At 46.2% G+C, this 12,541-nt stretch overlaps 1 long non-coding RNA gene across 1 annotated transcript in view; it reads right to left on the reverse strand.

Moving 5' to 3' along the window:
* Window positions 1-5,129: 5,129 nt before the first annotated feature.
* The window catches only part of Gm33293 (predicted gene, 33293), a 10,814-nt gene continuing 3,402 nt past the window's right edge, over window positions 5,130-12,541 (reverse strand). Inside the window, exon 2 of the long non-coding RNA NR_169035.1 lies at window positions 5,130-6,567. This is a non-coding gene — a long non-coding RNA (predicted gene, 33293). The remainder of the gene's footprint in view (window positions 6,568-12,541) is intronic.

Raw genomic sequence — 12,541 nt, forward strand, 5'->3', positions numbered from 1 at the left:
TCTGCTGCGGAGGTGACTTGTGGGCGGGATCCACTCTGAGCTGGACATCATCTTCTCTTCCCGCCCTAGAGCTTCAGAGGATGGAATCTGAGCGCTGATGGGAAAACTCTCCTAATGGTGGCATCTTTAACTTGGCACGTAGTCAAGAAAATGGGGCCAGCCCCATACCCATTCCACTCTTGCAGCCTCAGAGAAATGCACTCAGTTCTTGACTCTCAGCTCCTCCACCCACAGAAGAAACATTTCCTTGGGTCCTAAAAAGCCTGATGTATCCTCCTCGTATGGATCCAAGGGCTTCTTGTCCCAGATGACTGTGAATCACCCCCCACAAAACGCGCGCGCGCGCGCGCGCGCACACACACACACACACACACACACACACACACACACACACACTTGCCTGCCCATGCCCCTCCTGCTCCACACTCTGCCTGTAAGGCGACAAGGTGCAACAGCCCAGGAATGAGAAGCAGAAATGGCCAAACGCATAAAGGAGGCACTGTTGACGTTGTGGCCGCTGCTGCCCCCCCACCCCCCATTCAGGGACCGAATTCAAATGGATATTTCTCTCCTCGGCCCAGCTGAACCGGGCTCAATGCCTCAAAGGTGCAGAGCTGCCTCGGTGGACATGCTCTGTGGCTGATATTATAATTTTCATAATGCGCTTTTATGTTGCTGCAGACTCCTCTGGTGAGGAGCCTGCAGAGCTGCTGAAAGGGGCTTTGAGAGGCCGGGGCTCCCGGCTGCTGCGAGCTGCGCGCCCCCCGCGGGCGTGAGTGGCACCGTGTGCCCCCGCCGGGGCGCATTCCCTGCGCGCTGCTCATTAGCATGCTCCCCGAGCGCCCCCGGCCAGCTCCCGCCCTCCTGCAGCCTCGCAGCGCCCCTCGGGGTCTCAGCCACCCGCCTGGGTTGCGAGCTCCAAGGGCCTCGCCCTTGCTCTGGCTCGGTTCAACCCGCGAACACCCGACCTGTGGCCAACCAGAGCCCCAGGGAAGGTCAAGGTGTTAGGATGTGAGCGGAATCCCTCGCAACAGCCAGAAGGGGCACAGGCTGATGGCCGGGCTAGAAGGATGCTACTTCCCGAAGGGTCCAGAAGGGAAGGACCCGCTGTTAAGGCAGGGATTGAAGATCAAAGATGGAAGGGAAGGCCTCTCCTCAGTAATGTATCTCGGGGCGGGCGTTTCGTTCTAAGCACTAACCGTAAGTCCTTGAATCACTTGACCCAATAGGGAAACTGATCCTCAGAGTAGGTGAGAGAGTAGGTTGGGAGGACTGTAGCTCTGTGTTCTCAGGGTCCTCTGAACTGTGAGCTAACAGCCCCGAATACCTTCCTGATGTTTGCTGACTTTTGAGGCAGCACGCAATTCACTGGCCATTGGCCAGATCTGTAAGGGCAATGAAGATCAAACTCCTTGTTTACACTTGTGTTGCCAAGTCATAATGGCTTAAAACTCAAGGCCTTAAAGCTCAAGTTGTCTTTAATTAAAGCCCAGCCCTTTAATCTCAGCACTCACAAGGCAGGTGGGTCTCTGTGAGTTCTGGGGCCAGCCTAGTCTACAAAGTGAGTTCCAGGATTATTACAGAGAAACCCTGGAGGTGGGGTGGGAAGGGGGGAACGGGGAGGGGAGAGGGAGAGGGAGAGGGAGAGAGAGAGAGAGAGAGAGAGAGAGAGAGAGAGAGAGAGAGAGAGAGAGAGAGAGAATATGAGGAGGAGGAGGAAGAGGGGAAGAAGAAGAAGAAGAGGAAGAAGAAGAAGAAGAAGAAGAAGAAGAAGAAGAAGAAGAAGAAGAAGAAGAAGAAGAAGAAGAAGAAGAAGAAGAAGAAGAAGAGAAACCTACAAAAAGATCATTGTCTCCTTTTCCCCCCTTAGTCATCAATTAATACACTAAAAATATAAGTATGTGTTACAGTGAGACTTAAAAAATAACTTCCCAAATAAATTCATCGTTTTTTACTGGCCCTTTCTAGTCAAATATGTAATTTTAGCTCAACTTTAATATATATCACTGCCATTGCCCATAGACCCAGAGCTACAATTCTGAAGCAACTCTCCACCACCATACTTGGGAACTGTTTCTAAGAAGAAGCAGGTAGAAGCTGTGAGACTGTAGTTAACTCTATCCTAAAAGCCTAAGTCAGAGAAAAGTGCTATATTTTTTTCTCTTCAATAGGGCATCTATTAGGAGGGCAAAATACCAATTGTGTTCTTTTCAAAAATATCCCAGCATTCACTAATGATGAGGAAGAAGACTCAGCACTTGTCTCTGCCCAGAGGCCATAGTTACACCAAAAGAAGTAACCACAGTCCATAGGAGACCGGGCTTGAAGTAGGAGTAAAAAGAACTACACACTTAAACTAGCTGTGCCCTGCTGTGGGAGTGTGTACTCCAGCCACACCACAGCTCCAGTTCTGGTTGGCTTTGCTAGACCGGTATCAAGATGCTGGCAATGCCCACCAATGCACTGGGAAAGCCAAGTTCGCCTTACTCATCCATCTGTAACACCCCCACAAGGTCAGTCAAAACTCTGTGTCACGGTGGATTTTTATTTATCTATATAAAGGCTGTTAAAACTTAATCTAAACTTGAAAGCATGTATGACCTAGAAACAAAGTGATAGATCCCAGAACACAACCCACAGACTTCACCCCCAGGGTTATTATATTTGATTTTCTTCCTTAAACCTGCCTCATTGTTCTTGTTTATGAATCTGGTGGTGTAGCCCTACATATCTAATAGAATAGTCCCAAATTACAGCTGAAATCTGTTCTTCTTCCTGGTTTGCTGCAGAGCAGTGAGAGCTAACTACATCTGTAGATGGGAAATGGCAGCTGCTCACACATTTCCTCATTAAATAAGCATCGGGATACCTGCTGATTGAAGCCATTTTGGGTTTGGATGGGAATGGATCTTTAAAGCCCTGCCCATATGTTAGCCTCTATTCAATTCAACAGCTTTGCTCTGGCTGCCTCTAAACCAAAGGCTATTAAATTCTTATTAAAACTTGAAAGGTAAAATGGTGTTGCATACCTGCAAAGAATTGGTGTTGTGCCATTTTTAGCAAGCAATTTGAAAATTTGGGACCAGAGCACTGGGTCACTCAGAACATTGACAATTCCCTCCTCCTTGATAGCTTTTTGTTTAAATCACCCAGCTAAATGGGAACACGAGATAGGGTTTCTTTAAATTATTTACTTTGCATTGCCATTTAAACCCTGGGAAAAAATTTCTTACTAAACCACATCATTTTCAAAAATGATAACACTTGACAGTAACTACCAAGATAATCACCACCGTAGAGGAGGTAACGACAGTAAGTTAATGGTGCTGTTATTGGAAATAAAAATGTTATCATTCCTTATTGCACGAGTGTTAACATACGCGTTAAAAGATTTTGGAAAGCACACTTGCTCACTGTGCAATGGTGAATTTAGAATGAATGGTGGATTTAAAATATCATAGCTATTAGGATATGTAATGGATTCTGCATGGCTTGCTTAAAATATGAGTAGTTATCCAGAGAAGGACAAGGATAGGCGGACTACATAGGGCTGGGGCTATAGAGCTCAGTCAGAGAGCAAGTGCATTGTACCTAGGACCAAGAAGTAGGTGAAGGAAAGAAAGGGGGAAGGGGGGGGGGCAATGGGATAGAGAGGGAGGGAGGAACTCCCAGTATAGGCAGACTGAACACCTGAGGGCTTCCCTCAACACTTCCCACCTTCTCCTTCCCCTCCCCATCACTGAAGCTTGGATTCTCCCTCAGTTTGAATCATTTTCATCTCCTCCTTTGGATGTGTGATGGGGATTATACAGATAACTCTCAAGAACAACAATCCCCCATAAAAAAGAACTCCCACTGTCTAACTATCCAAGGAATTGCTGGCGTCAGTTGAACTGACCTTGAGTTTACTCTGGCTTGTGCAGGCATTCCCTTACCAAACTGTGTGCTATCTGTGGGAGAAGCAAGCCACAAGAGCTGCAGTAGATACCTTTAGGGTTTCTTTTTTTTCTTCTCATTTCATTTCTCCTTTCCTTTCTTTCTTTCCCTTCTTTCTTTCCCTTCTTTCTCTTACCTTCAGTTCTCTGTCTGTCTCTCTCATCCCAAAGAAAACTAGAGAAACACATCACTGATTAAGAGAAAGGAAGGAAATAAGAAAACTCTTGTTCTCTCTGCCTTGAGTGTAGTATGACTACCCTATTATCTAGTTGGCCTTAGTTTTCTCCTCTAAAACATGGAACACTAAACTAACCTAAAAATTCCCTTTCTGAACTGTAATTGTGAGACTTAGAAGAATTAGCACCTGACAAGGCCAAATGACTTACATCTCGGACCTAAGTACCCAACTCACATCGGAAGGCTTAAGTGGACATAGACCATGGCAGACTACCTGGTCAACAGAAAGGCTTTGCCATCTCCCTTAATCAATAAGGTCTCTGCTCTTATCAACAATAAGAGTAATCAGATAGCTTTACTATATGTCCAGAGCATATTGAGACCCCAAAATAGGAATTTTATCAGTGACCATTTGACATGGTTGATGGGGTTCTGAAACAGATAGACAGCACTCTTCAGTGGTAAACACAGTTCTACCTATCTATTTATTGATAGAAATGTCTTCAATGTGCTTTTCATTTATTATGATTGGAAATGATAAATAAATTTCATTTGTTGGTGTGCTATGGTGAGGTGTGTGTGTGTGTGTGTGTGTGTGTGTTGACAAGTTGTCTTGTCACAACAAGGGCCTCTGTGTACTTGACAAGTTGTCTGCTGCTGATTTAGACCCTCAACCCCACAGCATCCAAGCTCTCCTTCTTCATCTCTTCATACCTTCCTTTCCTCTCTGTGTCTTTAAGTAGACTTCATGGGCACCATACAGATTTGTAAGTTAAGTATTGGGATCAGGAGAAAGTGAAAGAACAATTAGGAAATGTATATATGCTTTGTTTTATATAAATACTTAGGATAACTATTCTTCACAGATTTGCTCTTTGTCATGGTCTACTTGAAGTTCGGCAAATAATTTAAAATGTCTGACATCACTTAGGCACACTGCTGTCAAATAGAATAAGATAAATAAAATGGTATTGGAAGACTTAAAATGTTAGGCAGCCATACATTAAGTTAAAATGTTTAGTACTTGGAAGCCAGATTTATTAAGACAAATAATGGCGAAGCAAGGGTTTCCTAAGGTTCCAGTTGCCATTTTAAATCTTGTATGGTGAGAGAATGTACAAAATTTGCAAATTATTTTAGCTAATAAAGAGTGCTTAAATAACTGTAACCACAACTTATGTGCTTCATTCAAAACTAATATAGCCAGTAAGTTAATAACAGTAATTAACTCACACTGTACCATGCTCTCTTCTATACATAGTTCACAGCATACATTTGATACTTAGCCAGTTTGGAAAAGCCAACCACAGAAGGGAGCCGGTGTTCTTGTGACAGATATAGGAAGGAATCTTCAATCAAAAGAAATAAATGTACTTCCCTAGGTACTTGTGTATGCTCCCACAAGATCTATGAGCTCATAGGACACCTCAGATAATTCTTAAGAAGCCAAGAAGGGCAGCTGTGATTTCTCCATGAAGATTGCTCATGAATCTTTCAAACTGCCAGGTGAGTCAAAAAAAACACTGGCTAAAGGGATTCTCAAAACCGAGCACATTTTGAGCGTGAGGATCAAGAAAATAGAAAAGACAATTTAGAAAAGCGGTTGGCCAGTGTGTAAAACGTGACATGTGACATGCTGTGCGTGCTAAAGAACTATTTTTAGTAATGAGGAGGAAATGTTTAAGTTGCATTTATTCACTACGAAATTGAGTCAGCTAGCATTCTGAAAGATCTCTGGGAGTTGCGGGCTCATACTCTTTTTGCAACTTCCTTCTGCTACTTCTTTTAGTGTCTCTTTTTGTTCACCTCATACAAAAGTCCATTCGTCAAGTTCAAGCATAAGGACACGGTGCCAGTGAACATGTGGTTGTTAAGAAAGTGAGTTCACATCCCAGCATGGTGTCCAAAGAGGTACTCCCAAGATTAACAGATGGAAATTCTGTACCAAACTCATGGGTCTCTGCAACCAGTCTATTTGAGGAGAATTGTCTAGATCAGACCCATATTCTATTAATAATAAAGCCTTCTTTTCTTGTGTGGTTCTTAAGAGGAAGCACGGGCACCCCCAAGGGGGAAAAAAGTACCCAAAGCCACTAACACTTAGCCACTCCATGGGGGAAAGGTCAGACTACTATTGACAAGTATGTAAAGACACCCCCTAAACCATGGGAAAACATGTATAAATCGTTTCGACTCACTGCATTCACAACCCATGGAAGGGAATCACAAAACTGCACTTTAGCATTGTTGGCCTGAAAGGATAACTATTTATCATCTTATAAGACAGCTCGAATGATCTTTATCTACTTTGCCCACTTTCTGACCCAAATTCAGGGTTTTTATGGAAAATTGCAGTCAGTTTGATTGATGAAATCCAAAGATGTCTAAAAAAACGGCACCAAAGATCTCCAACTGTGCAGACTCCAACCGAGGGCTTCAATGTTGGCATTGTTCCTGAAGGCAGGAAAAAGAAAGAAAGAAAGAAAAAGAAAATGTTGAGAAAAACAGGCAAAAGTTGGGGAATTTCTGCTTTAAAAACTTCAAATTTCAATGAAGATGCCCAAACGCCATTATCCCTGTTCACACGTGCGAACCGGGCGGACATCAAAGTATTTCCCACACATCACAACAAAACCGGCTTCCTCTTGAACCAATCAACCTTCTTTGTAAGCAGCTGAATGGAGGTTGTCTACCGAGCGAGCAGGTCTCAGAAAGGCGCTCGCAGCGTGTAGCCCGGGAATTGGGGAGCCGGGTGGGAGAAGCTGATCTATATGATCACCCCTTCCACCCGCATTTTGGGACTTTGAAATGTCCTGAGGAGTCGCAAAGGACTCTGAAAGCCTCCCTGTTCCGGGGAAGGGCAGCCAGATCGCCCTCTGCTCTCTGAGTCCCAGCCTGCCCGCGGCGCCACCATTAATCCAGCGCCAGACCCAGGCAGAGAAGCACCGGCGCCGCGCCGGATCCCGCGGAAGCGAGAGACAACGGTCGTGCTGAGCCAAATTTCCGTCTAGTTTAGGGGTCTATGCCCTGTAGTGAGATATTGTCACCTGCCTAATTGTTCTGAGAGCTCCTCCTCCCCTCCCCCATTAGCAATAATAGCGAGATCGAGCCTCCTATCGGGTTACTAGGCCCGGGAGCTGATGAATGAACCCCCTCGTAGGGGAAAATCTTGGGAGCTGTCTTCTGTCCTATTACCCAAGGGGGCGGGCTATAAATCTTCCTTCATTTTAACCACATTTACCCTCATCCTCCTCGGGGCTAGGGATGCTGCGTTAAGATTGCACTGATGTGCCAACGCTCTGGACCAGCTGCTCCTAAATACAGACAGGTCCTTGTCAATTAAGGCTTTGAGAAGCAGGTCCTCGGGGCCCTGGGGCATTGGAGCAGCCAGCAGTGTGCAGCCCCCACAATTAGTATCCATTTGGAAGGGACCTTCGGGGCACAAATGCACAGGCAACGGAAGAATCAAAACACCAGGCAACTTCAATTCTGGAAATTGCTCTTGTAAGTGTTGTGAAACTGAACAGACGGCCCCCAAGAAGGGAGCTAAGATTTCTGGTGCGGAATGAGCCTCTCCTGCCCCTCTTCCCAATATTTTCCCCCTTTGTCTTTCTCTTAGCACCGCAGTAGATGGGGTTAGTGGATGGGGGAGGGGTGGAGTGGGGAAATAAATACGTTCATTTGCCTGCTCTAAGCTAAAGTTGTCCGTTGATGTCTTTTTTGCGGTCACCTCAAGCAGCTGGTCAATCTTGCCCGGACCCTGGCCTTTGGCCCAGGGGGCGCTGGACAAGGCCGCGCTCCAAGGAGAAGAGCTGCGATGTATCAGGTCAGAGGGGCCAAGCCGCCGGTGGGCCAGGCCCAACTTTGGCCTCTGCTAAACAAAACCCAAAAGGCCCAGGGGCCTGAGCCACCACTAGGAAAGGTGTTTGTTTAAGTGATTAGGGGCAGTTGGTAGTTAGGGGCGGAGAAAAGGGCAGAGCTTATGACACAGAGCAACTTAGCTGGACAGCAAGGGTGGACATTCAGAGAACATCACTGTTTAAGAATGTGTGACCCCCACCAAGTTCAAGAACAGAGCAAACAGCCCAGGCCATTAGGGACAGCCGTCAAACGAATGGCAACAAAGCCAAGAGGAGCACTGAGGGGGAAAAAAATGTTTCAATATTAAATATGGGAAAGTATTAGGGACTGGGGTGGGGTGGGTCAATGAAAGTCAACAAGAGAGTAGGCTTAAACAAAGAATTTAATATAAAAAATGCATAAATCTGCAAGGGAGGCAGCCCCGTAATGAAGATAAAAGAACCAGCTCCGTCAACATTCTGTGATAATGGCACCATAATAGATAGGATCGGGTCGCTAACATTTATCACAAAGTTAAGAGAATAAAAGGAAAGGCAGCCAGCCTCCTTAATTGAGAACCTGCTGGATGAATTCCATGGGCCACACGGGATGAAACCCCATGAAGCTAGTGGCCTTGTCAGCCTTGTCTGTTTCTAGGAGAAAAGTGAGTTGCTTTTCCTTGGGGTTGAAGCCCACCCCACCCCCACCTTCAACCCTCCACTTCTGATACACAGACCTTCCAAAGTCTTTTCTCCCAGCATCCACTGGAGCTTCCTCCATTTCGGCAAAGAGTGGCCCTTCTTAGGAAACGGGACTCTATTTCCCTAATCCAACTAAGCTAACAGATCTCTAGCAATGAGCATCCTATGAAAAGGACGGCTGGAGTTTCCGATATCTTTTTCCTACCGAGAATAAAATCAAGCATTTCTTCAAAGGAGAGAGCCAGCCAAGCAATTTCAAAAGCTTCTTGCTTTCCTCACTCCCTGCCCCCCCCAGTTAATAATGCAACTTATTTCTAATGAAACTCCAGAAAGTGGTTTCTTAAAGTTCAGTGAAGGTGAATGGAGCAGTATTTCCCTGAGACCTTATCTTCTCTTTAGTAGCTAAGGTAGATGCTGAATTCTAGAGAGAAGCTGTGCAGTCCTGACACCCAGCAAGTGTTACACTATTCCAGTTGGAGACTAACAGCCGCCCTCCACAGTATTCTCTAATTCCTGCAGAGCCACAAATACATACATAAATAAACACATGCATGCATTCATACATGCATACATACATACATGAAATCATACAAGAAAGAGAAAGTCAGGCTGGGGAGAAGGCTTGCCCATTATGAGAGCATTCTGCTCTTACAGAGAACCTGGTTCCAGTCACAAAACCCCCAGAGAGCAGCTCACAACCACCTATAACTCCAGATCCAGAGACCCAAAGCCCTCTTCTGGACTCCATGGGTACTTGCATTCACATGTGCACACACACACACACACAGACACACACACAATCTAAAAAAAAAATTTTTTTTTAAATTAAAAAGCAAATATATCTCTGGAAAGCAAGAGAGTACAATGTAGAATCCTGGATTATTATTTGTCATTTTTAAACTCCCACAATGTTTGTTAGTTTTCACACATGATCTGAATTGGTCATTGGAGCCATTTTATAAGTGAAAGGCAGGTAATTTTTCTGGGTGGTAGGAGTTGGTTTTGATTTTTGGTTTCGAGACAGGAACATACTATGTAACCCTGGCAGAGATCTGCCCGCCTCTGCCCCCAGCACATAGGCAGGTATTTGATATACCTTCTGCCTTCTGTGTACGACAGGAAATTGGTTCCCAAAGAGTAAGTAAGCCAACTTAGCTTGTAGTCTAGAGTAACACGCAGACCCCCCCGGTCTGCAATGTGTCCATCTACACACTCCTTGTACTTTGTCCACTGGCCCAACCAGAAAATGATGTCTTCCTGAAGTCTGTTGTCGCAGGCACTCATACACTCTCTCAGGGAATAGTCCATCCTTTGCTGCCTCTAAAGAACACAAGGAGACTTCTAGAGCGTGACACTTCCTAACTTCCATCTCATAGAGCACACCACTGAGGCTCAGAGCCTTCCCATGCCTGACCTAGGCCCTTCGTAGGAAAGTTTGGTAAATTCAGGGGAAGCCCGCACTGAAAACCCTCTAGTATCCACATGTAAGTTTCCTCCTAAGAGAACCAAGTACCCTGAATGCAGTGAATTCCGATTCTTTTGTAATTCATATGGAGCTATCACAGAGCACCTGTGGAATGACTTAAAAGATGACTAACGACCAGTAAGGAATAAATAGAATTAGGAACACTCATGAGTGAGTCACTGCCAGGTTACACTTACTGTCAATGACGCGGACAATGACAGTGTGAAAACTATGCACCAGGTATTTGGATAGTTGCTCATTTATTCGTGCTATTATTGTTCTGGCTTTTTTTGTTGTTTCGTTTTGTTTTAATGAGTCTCACTATAACCCAGGTTGGAACTTACTATGTAGCCTACAAATTCCTGATCATCCTACTTCAGCATCCCAAGCACATTTGGACATTTATGCAACCTTTCCGTCAGTAAACACAAAGCAAGCAGAGCAGAGGACAAACCAGCTGACCTCATGGAATCCTAAAATTATCCCGTGTGTTGTTGTTGTTGTTGTGTTGATTGTGATACAGCTGTTATATCAAAATCTTAGCAGCTACAACTGTGAGAGGAGCAAGCCTGGGGTGGGGAGGGTGGTGGGGAGGTGGGGGGGTGGGGGAGCAGTGGGACCTAGGCTCAACAAAGTAGCTTATGCTAACAATGCCTGGCCCAGTCTTTATTACAACCTTCTCTGATGGTGGTTGGGGAGGGTGTCCAACCCCTCAAAACACTGCTGAAGCTGTGAGGTGTGTGTGTCTGTGTGTCTGTGTGTCTGTGTGTCTGTGTGTCTGTGTGTGTTGGAGCTTTCTGTAGCTTTTCATTTGGAAGCCACTCTGACCTTTAGGAGCCCTTTCATCTCAAAAGTTCCTGAGTTGCCCCCTAATCCTGGCCTGGCAGGATGTGACTGGCAGAAAGCCAATGGTGGGATACTGTTATCTCCCATCAACACCAATAGGTACCTATTGTACCGCAGTACAGCTAACACTGACTGCCCCAGGCTAGCCTCTTTCCTTTCTCCAGTCTTGGTGCCTAGCAACCGACCAAACAACACCAGCCTGGCACTGCCAAACCCATGCCCACCCCTTACCAAACCAAGTCAGTATGCTTGCCCTGCCTGGTGCCCTGGATGAACAGATTAATATATATATATATATATATATATATATATATATATATATATATATATATATATATATATATGTATGTCAGTCAAGCAGAGGTCAGCAGGGGTGACCTTGCTCCACATCTTAGCACTGTGGTTAAAATCCAGTCCACCTCCCGCCCCCCCCCCCCCCGCCCCCAACCCCGCCCCCAGCCCATTCCACAGAGAAGCTTTTGGAAACTCCACTCCTACCTGGATGGAGCACCAATACCAAGGATAATACCTAGAAGAGCCAGGCTCAAGCAAGGAGAAACCTATCCTGGCAGAGGCAAAAGCAAAACTCATCTTTGTTTCACTAAGATGAAGGAATCCCACCATCCACTCGAATCCATCCATGCAAGAGGGCGAACAAGATAGGGAATTAGAATTTGTAGCTTTTCAGGTTCTGTTTTGTGGATTTGTTTTGTTGTTGTTGTCGCTGTTGCTGTTGTTGTTTTTTAACGGGGGAGGGAGTAACTTAGCTAATTTTCCGCGAGTTGAGGGCCTCAAGCAAATGTGCGCAAGCGCAAAGGAGTTATTTATGTCATGTAGGGTTACTATAAAGGCAAAGGAAAATGGCTACAGCAGAGCAGACAGCCAGTGGACCCTCAAGCTGGGGTCAGGGTGGCGGCCAGTGTGTCCATCCTGGCGGGACAGTAATTGCCCGGGGTCTGAGAGGACGCCGGAGCGGGGAGGGGGTGTGCTCAGGGCGCCTCCATCCATCTCCATCCAGTTAGCAAGGCGCCCCCCAACTGAGCAGGGGGTTATGAGCCTGGGCCTCAACTCCTAATAATGGGAACAATTGTCCCTGCCTGGCACAGCCTCTCTGCTGCTCCGTGTTCTCTGCCCTTCTCATTTCTCTGGCCAAGCACCTGTGTCCACCAGCCTTGGGCTCGCAATTGGGAAGGGAGCTGAGCTGGAGACCAGATGACTAGGCTGAAGTCTCGGGCATTCAAGAAAGAGACCACGGTGGCGGCGGCTTTGGTGCCCCCGTACTCTCTACCTCCGCTTTACCTCCGCAGGCCACTACCTCATCCCTGGCTCCAGCTTGCCTGGCAGACCCAGCTCCCGGCCTCTCTTTCCCAACCAAGACCCATCGGTGGCTGTCTCTAGAATTTTCCAGCAGTGCTGGTGGCTGATAAAGATTCTCCCTCCTCTGACAATTTAATGGTTTCAAGTCATCATCTGTATGACACTGGCCATCCATCTTCTCCCAGGGGAGGACAAAGCCCAGCCTCCTGGACTCCAGGCCTCTCTCTCCCCAGCGGTTTCTATTTTGGGATGGCCTCCC

The sequence above is a fragment of the Mus musculus genome, chromosome 5 (assembly GCF_000001635.26).
Source record: "Mus musculus strain C57BL/6J chromosome 5, GRCm38.p6 C57BL/6J".
Taxonomy (NCBI): Eukaryota; Metazoa; Chordata; class Mammalia; order Rodentia; family Muridae; genus Mus; species Mus musculus.